Below are 19,838 nucleotides of genomic sequence, written 5' to 3'. Positions count from 1 at the left end.
TTCCTTTATTGTATAAGATTGTTTTGGCTATCCTGGGTTTTTTGATTTTCCATATAAAGTTGATTATTGTCTTCTCCAGATCTGTGAAGAATTTTGATGGGATTTTGATGGGGATTGCATTGAATCTATAGATTGCTTTTGGTAGAATTGCCATTTTTACTATGTTGATCTTCCCAATCCAAGAGCAAGGGAGATCCTTCCATTTTCTGGTGTCCTCTTCTATTTCTTTCTTCAGAGACTTAAAGTTCTTGTCAAATAGATCTTTCACTTCCTTGGTCAGGGTTACCCCAAGATATTTTATGCTGTTTGTGGCTATCGTGAAAGGTGATGTTTCTCTGATTTCCCTCTCTGTTTCTTTATCCTTAGTGTATAGGAAGGCAACTGATTTTTTGGAGTTGATCTTGTATCCTGCCACATTATTAAAGGTGTTTATCAGCTGTAGGAGTTCTTTGGTAGAGTTTTTGGGCTCGCTTATGTATACTATCATATCAGCTGCAAATAACGAAAGCTTAACTTCTTCCTTTCCAATACGAATTCTAGAAATGACAGAGACATCTTGCTGCCTGTACAGTCACCCAAAGGTCCTCTGTGCCGTTGGGGCATCCATCTTCGGCCTTCAGGCCCATAGTATCCAGCAGACATTTCCATGAAGCAGGAAATTTCAAAGACAGTTCAGTCATTATCTGCTGTGTCCTGCAGAATGTCTCGCGAATTCTTTTATGAAGCAGGAACTCCGAAAGACCATCTCATCTTTAGGCAAGTTTAGCAGTCCTCTCTGCAGGTTCTTTGTGTCCAGTTTATGCATCAGTCCAGGCAAGAACAGTTTCTTGCCCAAATGGCTATCAAACTCCATAAGGAGCCTCTTCTATGCCCATCTTCCTCTCGAAGTAGATTGGTACTGCCAGGAGCAGACGTGTCTCATTGTCATGAAAAGCCCTAAGTTATTAAAACATTAAATGCCTTATTCTGCAGTCTTTGAAAGATATGAAGAATGTCTATCTAACTGAAATATATCTCTATATATCTAGAAAATCTAACTAACATGACTACAAGCTTGACTATTATTGATGATTATCCATCAACAACCTATATTTCCTAAATATACATTACATTTTTAAATGAACTACATAATCACAATACCTTAATCAAGATCAGAAATACATATATATATATCAAAATTGATCTTAAAATCCATACCAATGCAAATTATTCATATCTATATCATATCCCCCTTTAAATGTAAAAGAACATTTATAAACAATATTTAGGAACATGGGCGCAGTGTTTTCTCTCCAAACTGCTCCTGCTGAATGGGAACACTGTTATTTAGGTCTTTTATGGTATACCCTGTGTGCCAGGGTCATCTCAATTGGCAGTTGAGTGAAGTAATTTTCTGAAGGTGTTCACAGCAATCTTTCAGGAGGGCGTGGTCTATCATACCAAATTGGGATAGAAGAAATCCACAGGGTCTCATCTTCTGTGAAAACAAAAGAAGACTCTCTCCAAAGCACCATATCCTTAGACCCAAATTCTGAAGTCATAATACCCTTATGATATCCATTCTAGTTCTGCTTGGAAGCCCATATAATGAAATGTCTCTCTGTACTTAGCTCCTTTACAGTCAAAATTTTTTAAAGAAAACACAATGTACATAATCCAGACTCTCTTTGAATTTTCCATTTTTACATAGCTTATTTTTCTTAATTTCTTTTCATCTATAACTATCTGTACTCTGTCTCTTTAAAGGCTTTACCTTTTTTTTTAAACCACTAACTTTATTCTCTATATTCTTTTTATTCTCTCTCTCAAGACTATGTACATTCATCCAACACTGTGATCCATTGAGGTCTGTTATGTCTGAATCTGTTTATTGTGAATCTGTAATTTTTTACTATCCAGGAGCATTTCTTAAAATGTTAAGCAGTTCTTAAAAACATAAGTTGCACCATGTACAGGTAATACGGTACCGCCTGTGTCCTGCCCAGTCTCAACCTTAACTGTGCTGTTATTATGGTAATTATGATAGTTCCTGCCTGAGACCAGCACAGTTCAGCATGGCGGAGTTGAGCCGCTCCTGCCTCAGAGCCATTTGGTGCCCCTGAGCCACACACAGTTCCAGGCACACAGCAGTCCACATTGCCATCAAGCAAGCCTTAGCACTTTACTCCAAATGCTCCATTCAAAAGCTCTGTCTCCCGCAGGAGCCAGACAGAGATCGCAATGGCGGCACAGCCCAGAAAGCCGGCATTTTAAAACAGCCAGTTTTTCCCTGCTGCCGAGTCAGGACAATTTCTTTGCGGCAAGCAAAAAGCTGTCTTAAATTCTCTCTCTCTCCTTTTTAAGCCCTCTCAGGTTTTTAAGTGGATTTAGTCCATCACGTCGGGTGCCACTCTGTTGTAATAGGAGCAGCGGGCTATGTTCCTGGTACCTGGCCGAGAAAAAGGGGAAATGATGGTCATCTTTCTATCTGTTGTTTCATTGGTTAAGTAATAAAGAAACTGCTTGGCCTCTGATAGGGTAGAATTTAGATAGGCAGAGTAAACAGAACAGAATGCTGGGAGAAAGAAGCCGAGTTGAAGAGTCGCCATGATTCTCCACCCGACACAGCCGCAGGTTAAGATCTTCCCTGGTAAGCCACCTTGTGGTGTTACACAGAATATTAGAAATGGGTTAGATCAATATGTAAGAGCTAGCCAATAAGAGGCTGGAACTAATGGGCCAGGCAATGTTTAAATGAATACAGTTTCCATGTAATTATTTCGGGGCATAAGCTAGCCATGCTTGAGCCGGGGTGGCTGGAACGCAGCCCCGCTGCTCTTATTTCAACAATCATGTTAGCAAAAACATTGGACATGCCCACTAGACCCTTCCATACACCCAAGGCATTTGATACAAAGTGTATTTGAGTTTTGAGAATCCTTCTGGATCTTAAGGACCTTTCCCAGATCTTTGAATTTATCATATTAGATATTTGCTCTGGTACTGGCATCATACTCGGGTCATGGCAAGCGTCTTCATCACTTTTCTGTTGCTAAGATAGAACAGCATGACCAAGGCAACTTATAGGAGGAAGTGTTTGTTTGGGCTTGCAGTTCCAGAGGGCTAAGGTCTATCATGGTCTGGAAGCATGACTGCAGGCGACTACTGCAGGTGGTCAGAGCAGGCAGCGGAGAGCTCACACACTGAACTGCGAGCACAGAGCAGAGAAAAGGAGGTGGAGATGGTATGAGGCTTTTGACCTCAAAGCCTGCCCCCTTCCTCGAGCAAGTCTGTGCTCCTCCCCCCAGACAGGGCTACCAACTGAGAACCAAGTGCTCAAATGCCCAAGAGTGTGGAGATGTTTCTCATCAACGCCCCCAACACCCAGTAGGCTTTTGTTTGGTAAATGTATTTTCTGATAAGTTAAGTATCAGTAGGGAGGTAGTTTAAACATACTAGGAGAGATTATAATTTGGACGCTGGTGATCTTTTATGATACGTGCCTACAGATCAGGGTGGCCTCAGATCTGTGATCTCCCTGTCCCATCCTCCTGAGTACTGGAATTACAGGGGTACACCATGACCAGCTGTAATTTTCTTCCTTCCTTCTTCTCTCTAGCTCTTCCTGTCCCTCTTCCCTCATTTCCCCCCATGTTTTCTTTTGAGACAGTATCTTGCTATGTAACCTGGCAGGCCTGGTATGTAGTATGTAGCCCAGGCTGTCCTCAAACTTATGAAAATTCTCCTGCCTCAGCCTCACAAGTGATGGGATTATAGTTATGTGCTTGGCTGTACTTTGCTTTCTTAAATTGTACTATACTCATATTGCTATTTATTGTTAAACTTCATATTTAAATGAGATGTCACCTGTAACCCTCCACTTTAAATACTATTCTACTACTGTCATTTTAGCTTGTATTACCAAAGACCTGATACAGAACTATTGCACTGACGTGCAATATTGATAGTTATACAGCCTACAAAACCTTGTTAATATTTGAAGTTTATGGCTGGACAGTGGTGGCACACGCCTTTAATCCCAGCACTTGGGAGGCAGAAGCAGGTGAATTTAAGTGAGTTCTAGGCCAGTCTTGTCTACAGAGTGAGTTCCAGGACAGTCTCCATAGTTACACAGAGAAACCCTGTCTCAAAAAAAAAACCCATAAATAAATAAATAAAGTTTATGATATAAGGAAGGAATGCAGTTACATGCACTTTAAAGAAATGAAATACCAGAGTTCATTCCAGTATAAATCAATGTATAAACATGTAATTTTATTTTATTTTCTAATGTATAAAGGTTTATATTTTCACTGTCATCTATATTCACTCCTGTTAGACATCATTATCTTTTTGCTTTTGAGGCAAAGTCTCAGTATATAGTCGAGACTTGAAATCTGCCTGCTTCAGCCTGCTGAGTGTTGGGATTACAGGTATATACCACTATGCCCAACTAGATATCATGATCTTTTAAAAATATTTTAGAGTTACTTATTTTATTATATGTATGACTGTTTTGCCTGCATGTTTATTTGTGGAAGAGAGAGATATACTATATGTGTATATATACACACACACATAATTGATCAGCATACATATTGATGCTTGCCCTGTGCAGTGTGAGGAGCTAAGGATGCAACGTTACAGCAATAGGAGAAAGGTAGTTCAGTCATAGAGCAATTGCCTAGCGTGTGCAAGCTCCAGGTCCCTTAACCATAACGCACATTACAACAAAAAAGTTCCCGATCATTAAACATGTTTGAACAGTATAACTAAATAGAGTAGGTGCAAATTTGAAACAAACCTATAGTGACAGCATCTATCCCTGTGTGACACCTTCTTTCATTAAATTACTTTTCTTAATGAAACAGACAGGGTTTTGTTCTCTCCTTTTTTCAATCTAAACTCTTAATGCTCAAAATATTAAGAATTCTATCATGAAAAAGTGTTACATAATTTTGTTTATTGTCCACATGATTTTACTGAATTGGATAGTGGGGAATTCCTTCTTTGTGTGACAATAGCATCAAAGATTCTCTTAAATGTAAAGAATGGTTTTGGAAAGATGGCTCAATGGTTAAGTGCACTTGTTGCTCTGGCAGAGGACCCAGGTTCAAGGCCTAGCACTCACGTGGCAGCTCTTTTGGCCTCTGCAGGCATCAGGCAGTCACATGGTGCACAGATGTGCATGCAGGCAAAACACCCGTAGGTAGAAAATGAAAAGCTTACAATGCAAAGGGATGTGAGTCACAAATGGGGAATTTTTATCAATAATATGTTTTAAGATTTTATAAAAATTATCTGTACTACAGTGTTGGAATGATAGCTCACAGTACTTCGAGAGGCCTGGAGTTCTGTTCCCAGCATGCATCAAGAAGGCTTAATAACTTCCCATAATTCCTGCTCCACGGAGATCTGAACCCTCTGACCTCTGCCACCTCTCATTCATGTGGACATGCTTCCCCCACCTACACATAGTTAAAAATAAAATAAATCTTTAAAAAATTGCTGCAGCCAGGTGGTGGTGGCACACACCTTTAATCCCAGCAGAAGCGGGTGGAAGCAGGCAGATTTCTGAGTTCGAGGCCATCCTGTTCTAGAGTGAGTTCCAAGAGAGCCAGAGCTACAGAGAGACCCTATCTCAAAAAAAAAAAAAAAAAAAAAAAAAAAAAAAAAAAAAAACAAGGCAAAAATCCTTTCAATTTTTGCTTTCATCGCTGGGTTACATAGGGCCATTTTCATGCAAGTAATTTATTTTGAGCACCTCCCCTCCCACGCCCTGCTATCTTCCCCCCTTTTTCCTTTTTCTCCTCCATTATTCTTTTGTTCCCCCACGCGTTTGCACTTCTACATTCACGTCGTCTGCACACGACTTTATGTATCCCCAAATGAGAGACAAGGACTTACTATGTAGCCCAGGCTGGCTTCTATCTCCCAAATGCTGGACTTATAGACCTGGTCACCCCATCCGTCTGCAATCTCTTTTCTAACTTTAAATCATAGATTCAAAATGAGAGGCGATGCCAATCACGGTTGAGAGAATTTTAGAATGGAAAGATTTTGGCATTTAAAGTGTGAGGTCTCGAACTGGACCTCGCCCTGTGTTCTGAATGACCTCTAACTATCCTACTAAACCTTCATACAGGTGAAAGGAAGCACCAGTATTCTACCAACACAGGCAGCATATAAACTGAAGGATGCTTTGGACTTCCTGGGTTAGGGTTTTCAAGAGTTGCTCAGCATGTCAAGAAATCTCAGTAACACGGGCAGTAGTGTTTTTGTTACCAGGTTTGCCACGGTGGGCCTCCTACATCAGTCTGCATCTTTAGCCGTGACTTAACAACATCTGAATACTTTATTATGTTTTCTGGGGTTGCCACGCCCGCAGGTTTGCACTGTGAAAGGCATGTGATTTTATTAGACATTTCTTTTATTCCTCCTTTCAGCTAAGCATTATACCATTTATTGCAACTATGTGCAGAGGTATATGGTATCACCTGTACCTTTCATTTCAGCCTAGTAGAGGAGGCTACTAACTGCATTGTAAGGAGATTGTCGGGTCTGAGATTGCTGTTCTAAATCACTAATCCTTAGCATATGATAATACCTTTTCCTGTCCCAAAGCACTTAGCCTGTCTGCCTACTATGTGTCACGAGAGTGATCAGCATGTTCACGTGGCTTCAAGACTAAAACGGTTGGTGGCGCACGCCATTAATCCTAGCACTCGGGAGGCAGAAGCAGGCAGATCTCTGTGAGTTGGAGGCCAGCCTGGTTTCCAAGAGCTAGTTCTGGGACAGGCACCAAAGCTACAGAGAAACCCTGTCTCGAAAAACCAAAAAAAAAAAAAAAAAAAAAAAAAAAAAACCACAATTGTTCAGCCCTGCCTTAGTCTTAACCATCTGTGGTCTACAATAACAATTTCATCCATTTTCTTGATAACAATGCTGACAGCTTGGTTGTTTGTTATCTGGAATATTTTATGCCCTCTTAGAAAAGAACATAATTCAAAAGGCCAGTGAATCAAATCTCGAAGGGAACTTCACAATGAAGTGCATCCATGTTGCTTTGAGTTTAGAATTTTCCCTGGAGGAACTTGGAAGCAAGCATTAACGAGCACACCCACTTAGTCTTATGCTATACAACACACTGGCGCTAAACACCTCAGTAGGAAAATAAGCAGTTAGCCAGAGGCACACAGGAACAAGAAATAAATATATAGTTTAGGCTGGATTCAAACATAAACCTGCAGATCATGTTGTCAACACAGTCAAACAGAAAAAAATGTGTCATCAGTGAGAAAGCCTGTAATAAACGTGCAGCAAGGCTGACCTTTGGCAGGACTGCGGAGTAGCTGGTGTTTGTTCCCATCTCTTCTATCCTTCCCTGGTGGCCTTTTACCCCTCACAGCTGCAAGCCGGAGGCCCTCAGTCAACATGGAATTAGCAACAGTTTCAAGATGAGAGGCAGAGATAGGAGAATGGCCTAGAAGCTTGCAGAGCAGCAAGCCTATACTAGACAGCTTCAGAAATGAGAGCCTCCCTCCCAAACAAGCAGGAGATAAACGACTCCTGAAAAGTTTCCACACAAACATCATAGACAGACAGACAGATGGACACACACACACACACACACACACACACACACACACACTACATAAAACAAAAACTCCAACATGAGTTCTTGTTTGTGGAAACAAAGTTCTAAACCGCTTGCCTTTCTCATTAATCAAAGCAAAAATCCCCAAGATTCATGAGAGGCTGCGGAGGGCTCTGGCAGTCACCCCTCATCACACGATTACTGACTATTCTGGAAGCCCTCCAGTTAACTCTGAGTTGCTAGAAGGCATGAGCAGTTCAGAACAATGAAAAGTCTGAGGTTATTTTTTAAATAACAAATTTAACTGAAAGTATATAATGAGGATCAAGTAATTAGCAAGATGGTTCTAGATTAGCCTTGATAATATCTGTTTTAAGAGTTTATTTCAAAATCAGAAGAAGAATGCCAGCTGTGGTAGAGCAGTCCTATAATCTTAGTCTCCATGAGGGCGAGGCAGGATGATTGCTGAGTGTTTGCGGTGAGTGTGGGCTGCATAGGGAATCACAGGCCTCCCTAGGCTACATAGCAAGGTCCCACCACAAAAAAAGAATCAGAATGGTTGCATTTAAAGGCAAATGACCTTTAAACATTTTCCTTTTGGAACAGATTTAAAACATGGAGAAATTGTACCAATTATTTATCTCTGTGTTATTTGTGGCAAAATTCCTGACAAGCGCAACCCAAGGCAAAAAAGCTTTCTTTTGATTGGCAGAGCAAGGGACACGGTCTACTATGGCAGGAACAGGAGACTCCTGGTACGTTGTCTGTGCAGTGCCCACAGGGGCTAGAAGGGGGCAGAATCCCTGGGAGTGGAATTATGGGGCCTCTGTGGGTGCTGGGGATCAAGCCTGGCTTCCATGGAAGAGCTCTTAACCACCAAACCAACTTTCTAGCTCCTTGTTTTATTATTATTATTATTATTATTTTTGTAATTCAATCATGTGGTCCTTGAGCCTAAAGTTTCTTTTTACAACAGCGTTTGACAAACTTTTCTTTCATGGAGGGTTTCAAATGAACTTTAGTTAACTCAAGCCAAATAGTCATGGAACCTTAAAACAGTGAAGAATAATTTTTTTCTGTGCAAACATGTTCATTGTTACTGGTTAGAGAGTAACATGTATAATTGTTACTGGCTGAATAGGCTGACTCTTTTTAAAAATTTTTTATTTATAAGTTTTTCTTCAGCTTGCATACCAACCACAGTTCCCCTTCCCTCCCCTCCTGCTACTAGGCAGACCCTTGATTAATACTGTCTCTGATCCGCCTAGGCTGACAGGAAATCCCTTGTGCACGCAGCGGCATAGGCTTCTACTTCATCGTGTACGAAGTGCGAAGGCAGACCAGCTGATCTCCTTCCAAGGTCTAAGATGCCAAAAGTAGATTATAATTATAGGTGCGCCCCTCCCTCTGTATTAGAGGACTCAAAATAATGTACCTAGAGTTTTCCTTGAGTGTAAAGTTTTTACTTTAATAATCAGAGCTGGGAAGGGTGTAGAAAGTGGTTCAGTTTTTTGTTTTCCCCTTATGAATTTTCTGTGGGTAAATATTCACCAGGTAGACGAAGCCCAGAATACCCGTCAATTGACAGCCTCCTGGGGGAGAGCAAAGGTTAAAGAATTGAGAGTTGGTTACTGAAGGCAGCACATAGGCAGTGAAGGCCACATTTGTCGCTGTCTTCACAGATATCTAGGTTGTGTCTGTTGGAAACAAGAGTCGTTCCCAGTTACTCTATTCAGTGCTATCAGAAGTGATGGCTGTCAGGGATGCTCATAATGGCTATTGTAACACGAAATGAGAGCGTTCCTAGGGTTTCTAGGGCTGACTCTCCCCATCATGCTAATTTAGGTGGATGTGCATTGTGGCCCATAGGTAGCACTTTGGGGATCAGAGTGCTTTAATAGTCAGGTGCATGAAATGAAGTTTTTCAAATGCAAATTATTCTCACAGTGAACTCCCTTTGGCTAAAGAGGTAGGACCGCTTTCTGGACATTGCCCAACAAATTATAAATGCATCCTCTAAAATGGTTCAACTACAGTTTCTAGATAAAAACTCTCCAGCCTAAGACACTCTGTGACCACTCCCCTAGCAGCTCCTCCAGAGAGTGGCAGCTCTGACAGGAGACTTGGGGCTCCACAGGTGCACAGGGAGGCCACTTCAGCTGCTCGACTGGGTCTCAGTCCCTTCCTGTGACTTTTCTGTCACAGTGCATTTTCTGTTGCTATGACCAGATCCCCAAGTCTAGGTAAGTGAGGAAGAATGGAAGTCTCATCCGCCTACGGTTCTGGAGGCTGGGAAGTCCGAGAACATGGTGCTGGCATCTGTTCCACATCTGGCGTGCTGTCCGAAGACTATGGAAGGTGGAAGAACAAGTGGGCATGTGCACCTGCAGAAGAAGCAAAACATGGAGGATAGCCTTGGTCCATAAGAGCTCACAGTCTAGGTCATAAATATAGCTCTTCCAAGATGAGAACTCACTCCCGTAAGAATCAAGCCAGCCAGAGGGCCAAGCGGCAGATAGGGACTCACAAGCCGCCTGGAGTAGTTTGTCCTGGGTGGTTAGGAAGAAGCTAAGGGCCAGCATTGGGGCCTTGTGGCACCTGGCATTCAGGCGCCATTATGGTGAGCAAATGTATGAAGGGCTACGGGAGGGAGAAAGAGAGGCAGAGCAGATCATGTTCTGTGCAGAGAGGCAAATTTGTTGTTGCTTGTCTTTTACTCTTAATACTCCTCACTCTTTAGGTCTTTTGGGGGGCCTGCCACCCAACTCCCAAATAAATCACACACGGAGGCTTGTTATTACTTATAAATGCCTGGCCTTAGTTTGGCTTATTTTTAGCCGGCTTTCCTTAAATTATCCTGTTACCTTTTGCCTCTGGGCTTTTTCCTTTCCTTACTTCTGTATCTCTTACTGTCACTCTTACTCCGTGGCTGGCCAGCTGACCCCTAGCATCCTCCTCTCCTTGTTCTCTTGCTTCTCTTTTCCTCCTTCCAGATTTCCCTTACTCCTTACACTCTCCACCTGCCAGCCTCTCTATCCTTTCTCCCACCTCGCTATTGGCCGATCATCACTTTCTTAGACCCTCGGGTGCTTTAGACAGGCAAAGAATCCCAGCCTCACAAAATTAAACAAATGCAGCCCAAACAAAAGCCACACACTGTTAAACAAATGTTCCAGAACATAAACAAATGTAGCGCACCTTAAAAAATTTCTACAACATAAATCTGCAGACAATAAGGTGATGAGGAACAGACTGATGTGGGAGGCCCAATTGCATCTGGGGCCTTTGTGGTGTCTGGTCCTGGACTGCTGCCGGGGACTGTGTCTGTGTCTGGGGGCCTGTGACCGTGGTCTGTGTTGATGTCCATGGCTCCTGTTACCACTGAAGGCTGTGAAGATGCCCAGGGGTTGGGCTACCACATGTGGGCTGGCGCCCAAGGGCCATGGCACAGCAGGGGCCATACTAATCTGAATGGCCTGGGTTGCCACCTGGGGCCATGGAGCCCTCTGGGCTTGAGCTGTGGTCGGGGGGCCATGTCTACATCCATGGCGCTTCTGCAGCCAGAGTCTGTGTTGATGTCCAAGGGTGCCTGTTACCACTGAGGATTGAGTGGATGCTCAGGGTATGTGCCCCCACCTGGGGACATTTTGGTGTCCAAGGGCTGCCCTATAGCCAGAGTGATATCCATCAGCGTAGCCTTTGCTGCTAACTGGAGCCAAGGTGCCATCTGGACCCAGGCTGCTGCTAAGGACCACGCCTAGGTCTGTGGTCCTTCTGCAGTTAGGGTTTGTGTTGATATCCATGGCCAATGTTGCCACCAAAGGTCACATGGATGCCACCTGTGGCCATGTTGGTGACCAAGGGATGTTCCATGGTGAGGGCCATGCCAATCTGAGTGGATTGTAATGCCACCTGTGGCCAGAGTGTCGCCTAGGCCCAAGCTACTGCTAGTTACCATGTCCGGGTCTGTGGTCCTACCACAGCCAGGGTCTATGTCAATGTCAGTGACTCCTGTTACCCCTGAAGGCCATGTAGATGTCCGGGATACGGGCCAACACTGGAGACCATATTGGTGCCCTAGGGTCATCCTGCCACTGAGGCCATACAGATTGGGGTGGACAGCACTGCCGCCCAGGGCCATGGTGGTGTCTGGGTTCAGGCTACAGCTAGGGCCCATGTTTTGGTCCTTGGTCCTACTACAGCCAGGGGCTGGGCTGATATCCACGGCTTCTGGTACCACTGAAGGCCAAGCAGATGCACAAGATCTGGTATGCCACCTGGGGCCATGTTATTATCCAAGGGACATCTTGCAGCTGGGGCCATGCTGACCTGAGAGGCCTGCACAGTCACTCGGGGCCCTGGTGGCATCTGGGCCTGGTCTCTTGCCGAGAGCCATGTCTGGGTTCATAGTCCTACTACAGCTGACATCTTTGACTTAAGTTCCCACCAAAGGCCTTAAAGATGCCTTATTTCCAGTTGCTACCTGTGACCATGTTGGGGTCTGAGGGACATGTAGCTGCCAGGGACATGCCGAGCCCGGGCTGCTGCTGAGGGCCAACCCTGGGTCTATGGCCCCACCACAGCTAGGGTACATGAGATGTCCATGGCTCAGGTTGTTCGTGTTAACCACAGGGGCCCCTGTAAACCATTGTTGAACTATGAGTTGAAGTATAGGGGCCTTGCTGAGCTGGCCTGGAACTCACTAGCCTGTAGAAAGTCATCCCCTCTTCACCAGAGAGCTAACCCCATTCCTTGTCAGCCGTGATATAACGGACTCCTATGACCCTAGCGTGGGAAAGTTAGCCCCTCCCCTAATAGGAGAGTTGGCCCTCCCATACTTGGGAAAGACAGCCCCACCCCTCACCCTGGGTGTGGGAGAGCTGACTCTGCCCTTCATCTGAGGGTAGTGGTCCTAGTGGCCCCAACTGAGCAGCCACTCAGGTACACATACAGGACTTTTAGCTGGCACACCTCAACATCCACGACCTGCTGGAGTGTGTGAAGGGACTGGTCCTGCAGAGCCATGGCCACATATGACTAGAGGTGACAGTGGAAAGTTCGGGGAGTTTCCTAGGGGTCCAGAGTTGATGGTGTACCGGAGGCCAGAAGCCCTGAATATGACCAACAACACATTACACAACAAACATTCACGAAGAAAACCACTTGGAACAAAAGGCCAAGATGTCAGCATGGCCCCGGGTGACTGTGCAGGCCTCTCAGGTCAGCATGGCCCCAGCTGCAAGATGTCCCTCAGATAATAACATGGCCCCAGGTGGCATACCAGATCTTGTGCATCTGCTTGGCCTTCAGTGGTACCAGAAGCCGTGGATATCAGCCCAGCCCCTGGCTGTAGTATTGAAGCCAACAGCATGAGTTTTTTTTTTTCTTTTTTTTGAATTTATTTATTTATTTATTAATTAAAGATTTCTGTCTCTTCCCCACCGCCACCTCCCCTTTCCCTCCCCCTCCCCCAATCAAGTCCCCCTCCTTCGTCAGCCTAAAGAGCAATCAGGGTTCCCTGCCCTGTGGGAAGTCCAAGGACCACCCACCTCCATCCAGGTCTAGTAAGGTGAGCATCCAAACTGCCTAGGCTCCCACAAAACCAATAGGTGCAGTAGAATCAAAAACCCATTGCCATTGTTCTTGGGGTCTCAGTAGTCCTCATTGTCCACTATGTTCAGCAAGACTGGTTTTAACCCGGGCTTTTTCAGACCCAGGCCAGCTGGCCTTGGTGAGTTCCCGATAGAACATCCCCTTGTCTCAGTGTATGGGTGCACCCCTCGCGGTCCTGAGTTCCTTGCTTGTGCTCTCTCTCCTTCTGCTCCTGATTTGGACCTTGAGATTTCAGTCCGGTGCTCCAATGTGGGTCTCTGTCTCTGTCTCCTTTCATCGCCTGATGAAGGTTAATATTCAGGAGGATGCCTATATGTTTTTCTTTGGGTTCTCCTTCTTATTTAGCTTCTCTAAGAACCCGAATTATAGGCTCAATGTCCTTTATTTATGGCTAGAAACCAAATATGAGTGAGTACATCCCATGTTCCTCTTTTTGGGTCTGGCTTACCTCACTCAGGATAGTGTTTTCTATTTCCATCCATTTGCCTGCAAACTTCAAGAAGTCCTTGTTTTTTACTGCTGAGTAGTACTCTAATATGTATATATTCCATACTTTCTTCATCCATTCTTCAATTGAAGGGCATCTAGGTTGTTTCCAGGTTCTGGCTATTACAAACAATGCTGCTATGAACATAGTAGAGCATATACTTTTGTTGTGTGATAAGGCCTCTCTTGGGTATATTCCCAAGAGTGGTATTGCTGGGTCCATGGGTAGGTTGATCCCAAATTTCCTGAGAAACCTCCACACTGCTTTCCAGAGTGGTTGCACAAGTTTGCATTCCCACCAGCAATGGATGAGTGTACCCCTTTCTCCACAACCTCTCCAGCAAAGGCTATCATTGGTGTTTTTGATTTTCGCCATTCTGACAGGTGTAAGATGGTATCTTAAAGTTGTCTTGATTTGCATTTCCCTGATCGCTAAGGAAGTTGAGCATGACCTTAGGTGTCTTTTGGCCATTTGAACTTCTTCTGTTGAGAGATCTCTGTTCAACTCAGTGCCCCATTTTATAATTGGGTTGATTAGCCTTTTACGGTCTAGTTTCTTGAGTTCTTTATATATTTTGGAGATCAGACCTTTGTCAGTTGTGGGGTTGGTGAAGATCTTCTCCCAGTCAGTGGGTTGCCTTTCTGTCTTAGCAACAGTGTCCTTTGCTTTACAGAAGCTTCTCAGTCTCAGGAGGTCCCATTTATTCAATGAGGCCCTTACTGTCTGTGCTGCTGGGGTTATACGTAGGAAGTGGTCTCCTGTGCCCACGTGTTGTAGAGTACTTCCCACTTTCTCTTCAATCAGGTTCAGTGTGTTTGGACTGATATTGAGGTCTTTCACCCACTTGGACTTGAGTTTTGTGCATGGTGATAGATATGGGTCTATTTTCATTCTTCTACAGATTGACATCCAGTTTTGCCAGCACAATTTGTTGAAGATGCTCTCTTTTTTCCATTGTATACTTTTAGCTCCTTTATCGAAAATCAGGTGCTCATAGGTTTGTGGGTTAAAGTCAGGGTCTTCTATTCGATTCCATTGGTCGACTTCTCCAACAGCATGAGTTTTGAAGCCAACAGGCCACAGCAAATCTATAGTACTCCCTTGGCAAGAGGGCAGGAGTCTGGAAGGATGTTCTAAATATAACTGAAGGCTGTATTTATGTGGCCACTGTGGAATATATATATATATGTACACACACACACACAAAATATTCCACAGCTTCAAAACTCATGCTGAAATGTGGTCCCCAGTGTAACAAGTGCTGAGAGGTGGTAGGTTGATATATACATACATATGTATATGTGGATCTCTATGGAAGGACTAATGGAAACAATGTGCAAGAGAGCCTGAGATAGAGTTTAAATCAGTACCACCAAGCATATGAAGTGCACATGGTAGCTAAATTCAGAATTTATTCCAAAAAACTGAAAAGAATTCATCCTCTGCAGTATGGGGGATGTCATAGACTGAATAATGTTCCTTCTCCACCTTAATCTATTTTGTGTTGTTGTAATAAAATATGTGGGGCTGGGTTAGGGTTTCTGTTGCTGTGAAGAGACACCATGACCACAGCAACTCTTTTAAAGGAAAACACTTAATTGGGGGGTATAGTCCATTACCATCATGGCAGGGAGCATGGCAGCATGCGAGCAAACTGTCGTGGACTATCAGTTGAAGATGATTGCATTTGTTTGTGCTGTGGAACATTTGTTCAACGATATAAAGATGTGTTGCATTCTGTTATGTTGCATTTGTTTAACTCTGTGAAGCTGTGATACGGATTGGACTAATAAAGAGCTGAACGGCCAGTCGCTAGGCAGGAGGAAGGGCAGGCAGGGCTAGTGGGCAGAGAGGATAAATAGAAGAAGAATGAGAAGAGAGGGAGGAGTGCGAGAAGAAGGAGAGGAGGACTCCAGGGGCCAGCCAGCCAGGCAGTCACACAGCAAGTCATGAAGTAAGAAGTAAAGAAGATTATATAGAGTAGAGAAAGATAAAAGCCCAGAGGCAAAAGATAGATGGGATAATTAGTTAAGAAAAGCTAGCTAGAAACAAGCCAAGCTAAGGCCAGCCATTGATTAAAAAAAAAAAAAAAAAGAATAAGCCTCTGTATATTTATTTGGGAGCTGGGTGGTGGGCCACCAAAGAGCCAAAAGAGTAAAATAAACAGCAGCTATAGAAGACACGGTGCTGGAGAAGAAGCTGAGAGTTCTGTATCTGGATAGACAGGCAGCAGGGAAAGAACTGGCTTGAGCACACGTGAGACCCCAAAGTCTGCCCCCACAGTGACACACGTCCTCCAACAAGACCACACCTCCTAATAGTGCCTTCCCTATGGACCAAGTAGTCAAACACATGAGTCTATGGGGGTCATACCTGTTCAAACCACCGCAGCTGGATATGTAAAAAGAATGGAAATTTATTCCATATAGTTCCTGGAGACTGAAAAGTCCAAGATTAAAGCCCTGGCATCTGGTTCCCAGTGAAAGTCTTTACATCACCGAGACAAGGCTGAAACCTCATCACAGAGACAGCTACTCACAGTGTGGCATTTAGGCAGCAGAGAGCCCGAATGAGTTACCTGAGATGAGATCTAGTCCCTAAGACACTCCCCCAGTGGTCTGTATCTTCCATCCAGGGCTCACCTCCTGGTTTCCATGCTCTCCCAGCAATGCTATCAAGTAAAGAATTCGTCTATCAATGGATCCACTGATGAAGGCAGAGTCTATGGTGGTGCCAATGATTTGGGTTTATTAACCTAGAAACCATGTCTTCAACATCTGAGTCTTTGTGCAAGCTACAACAGCCTCACATGATAGAAGGAACAGGGTACTGATGTGGAAGAAGAGCAGAAGAAAGGACATCCACTTCCCCTTTTATGATGACATCATTAGTCCATTTACAAGACTGGAGGAAAGAACCCCCAGGAGCCCATTGCAGTATCATTGTACTGAAAATTAAGTTTCCAACCCATGATCTGGAGTGTAGAGTTTGGGGGGACATTCAAACCATAGCAGTTCTTCCAGATATCCATCTTTTAATGCCACAAACCTGTAAATGTATTCTCTTAAGATGCTAGAAGCTGGGTGGTGGTGGCACATGCCTTTAATCCCAGCATTTGGGAGGCAGAAGCTGGTTGGTCTCCATGAGTTCGAGGCCAGCCTGGTCTACAGAGTTTAGAAGCCAGGGCTATTATACAGAGAAACCCTGTCTCAAACCCCCGCTCTCCCAAAAGATGATAAGAGACCTTGCAGATATTATTAAGTTGATGTTCTTGAGATGGGAAGATTTTTCCTGGTTTACACGAATGGATTGAAATCCCCTAAAAGAGGGAGACGGGATAGTAAGGTGATAGTGGGGGTAGCTGCTGGAGGGATGCAGGTCTGGAAGTCAAGAAGCCTGCAGTTTTTGGGTTCTGCTGCCTTCTTTAGCAACATTTGATGGAGGAACTTTTATACATTTATAATAGGTAGAAGTAAATCAGGTAAACCAGACTTTATTTTGAGCCAAGATTTCTCCGTGTAACAGCCCTAGTTGTCCTGGAACTCACTCTGTAGACCAGGCTGACCTCAAACTCACAGAGATCTGCCTGCTTCTGTGCCACCATCACCCAGATCAGCCTGCTTATTTAAACTGCAAACCATGTACCAAGTTTCTGGCCGAAATTGTGTAGAATAAGTTAAACACAACTGCATTCTATTATTATCTGAGACTATTTCTTATGCATATTATATAGAAATAAAGTTTTTAAAGTAGAAACAAAAACAAACAAAAAGAAGACTGCAGTCATGAAGGTGAACTCTCCCTGTGCTGGTTCAGTTTTTGACTTGACACGAGCTAGAACCATCTGAGAGGAGACAATCTAAGCTGAGAAAAATGCCTCCATCAAATTGGCCTACAGGCAAGCCTGTGAGACACTTTCTAGATTGAGTAGTGATGCATAAGGGCCTAGCCCACTGTGGGTGATACCATCCTTGGGCACGTGGTCCTGGGGTCTATAAGAAAGCAGGCTGAGCAAGCCAAAGGGAACAGGTCAGTAAGCAGCACTCCTCCGTGGCTTCTGCGTCAGTTCCTGCCTTCAGGTTCCTGCCCTGTTTGAGGTCCTGCCCTGATGGGGGGCGGGGTGACCTGAGAATTGTAAGATGAAATCAACCCTTCCCTTCCCAGGTTGCTTTTGGTCGTGGTGTTTATCACAGCAGTAGAAACCCTAACCAGTCAGTCCCTGTTGGGGTCCAGCCTCAACGAAATCCACACATTCCGGGGTAGGGACATGAGGATTAGAATTTTTAAGCCAAAGGACCAGAGATATGAGAGAAAGAATAGGTAGAAACACAGAATGCCATCAGGAGGGAAATTCAGTGACTACTGAACTGCCCACGTTCGTTTTCCACATGCGTATTATACTTCACTCCTAAAGGGAAGTGGGGAGGCAACAGACGTCACTGACGTGGTATAAGGAATAGAGTTGAATTCTCGACCTTTGGTCCAGGTGGAGCAGATCCACCTGTATACTCAAAATACTAATTAACCAGACCCTAGGTCAGGATCACTTGTTTGTAGCCACACCTGCTGTCAACAACTGAGAGCAAGAACAAGCTCAAACTCTCTGACCTTTAGTCAAGGTGGAACAGACTCACATCTGTGAGGCCCACAAGACCCCAGAGCTTCTAGAATGAATACCAGCCTGTCTATTCCTTGATCTATTTTTAAGGTTTATTTTGCTTTTACTTAACAGCAATTGTGTGCACTATAGGTATAGTATGATGTTTTGATATATGTATGTATCATGAAATGATCAAATCAGACATTTGACATTTTTTTCTGTAGTTAAAACATTCAAAATCTTCTCTTTTAGCTATTTTGACCTGCTCCATTTCTGACCTGGGCTGGTTTACAACCTCTTTAGAAAAGCTGGCGGTCTCCCACTCCTGAGAGGTCACTATAGGGACACTTGATCAACGGAATGCGCTGCAGCCTAGAACTTCTGGACTCAACTGATCCTCTTGCCTCAGCCTCCCAAGCAGCTGGGATTACAGGCATGTACCACTATACCTGGCCCCTTTAATTTGTTTGAAATGTAAAATGCATGATTTTTTAGCTATACGCGCTGTGCCCTGCAGTAGAACAGCAGAATATAGCCGCACTATGTAACTGACCCTTTGTACCAATTGACCATTTGCCCTTCGCTTGCTCATGGACTTTGATTTTAGGTTTCCTGACTTCTGAACCACGAGACAATAAATGTCTTGCTTTAAGCCACAGTGTTTGTGGTAATGTAGTACAGCAGTTGTCGGAAACTAATACAGGAAGAGTAAAGTGACTTCAACCCGATAGGCATGGCTTGGTGAACCCTGGTGGATAATGACTGGTTGACGTGCTCGAAGAGGTAGCCACCTTAAAGACATTCCTGCTATCAGCTGGAAGCAATCCCAGGCATGGAGACCCAGTGGTGAGTAAACGGGCATGGGCTCTTCCAATATGGAACTTATAGGCAGAGAGGAAGACTGACGTTAACTCCAAATTATCTTCCCTTGAAGGGCTCGATGTGCCAGCGAGGAGGAATGTATAGTGCTATGGAAGGAACTAGAAGGCGATTCCAAGGGTGAGTGGGGATTCTAAGGATGAGTGTAGATTAGCTACTTTGTGGTTGAAGATAGAAAGAATATATTGGACAGAATGAGGATCATGGTCAAAGGTTGCAGGTGGGAAAAGACATTGCATTTTAAGGTATTAATGCGAATCTAGTATTGTTAGAGCAGAGAAAATAAGAGCTAGAGTTGTACAAACGAGGGAGGGGAACACAGTGACTAGACCAAGCAAGGTCTTGTGGTCCCCCAAAGGAGAGTGACATGATGAGATGCAGAAACTTTTATAAAAATCACTCAGGCCGCAATGGGTGAAAGAATAGGTTGGAAGCAAGAGAGCATGTAGGGGGAGCCAAGTATAATTGGAGTAACCAGATGAGAAGTAATTGTAGCCATGAGCAGGCTAACGACCGTAGGGATGAAGCCAAGCGAGAACTCAAGAGATGGAGAGGACATGGCATTGGCACGTAGGGCTTGAGGGAATCACTGAGACACTGGCATGGAAGTGGAAGTGTAGGAATCAGCACTGAAGTGGCCAAATGAAGTCAGAGGGGGAGCGGGGCTTGTCTAGTAGAGAGAA

At 44.2% G+C, this 19,838-nt stretch overlaps 1 long non-coding RNA gene across 1 annotated transcript in view; it reads left to right on the top strand.

The window, feature by feature from the left end:
- LOC126491066 (uncharacterized) overlaps positions 1 to 18,675 on the top strand; it is a 48,208-nt gene extending 29,533 nt beyond the window's left edge. The window contains exon 6 of the long non-coding RNA XR_007589311.1: positions 18,529 to 18,675. This is a non-coding gene — a long non-coding RNA (uncharacterized lncRNA). The remainder of the gene's footprint in view (positions 1 to 18,528) is intronic.
- Positions 18,676 to 19,838: the final 1,163 nt, after the last annotated feature.

This window comes from Alexandromys fortis, unplaced genomic scaffold (genome assembly GCF_014885135.2).
Source record: "Alexandromys fortis isolate MF-2015 unplaced genomic scaffold, M_Fortis_MF-2015_v1.1 scaffold_256, whole genome shotgun sequence".
Taxonomy (NCBI): Eukaryota; Metazoa; Chordata; class Mammalia; order Rodentia; family Cricetidae; genus Alexandromys; species Alexandromys fortis.
The sequence above is the reverse complement of the archived record's forward strand: the minus strand, read 5'-3'. Positions and strand labels throughout refer to the sequence as shown.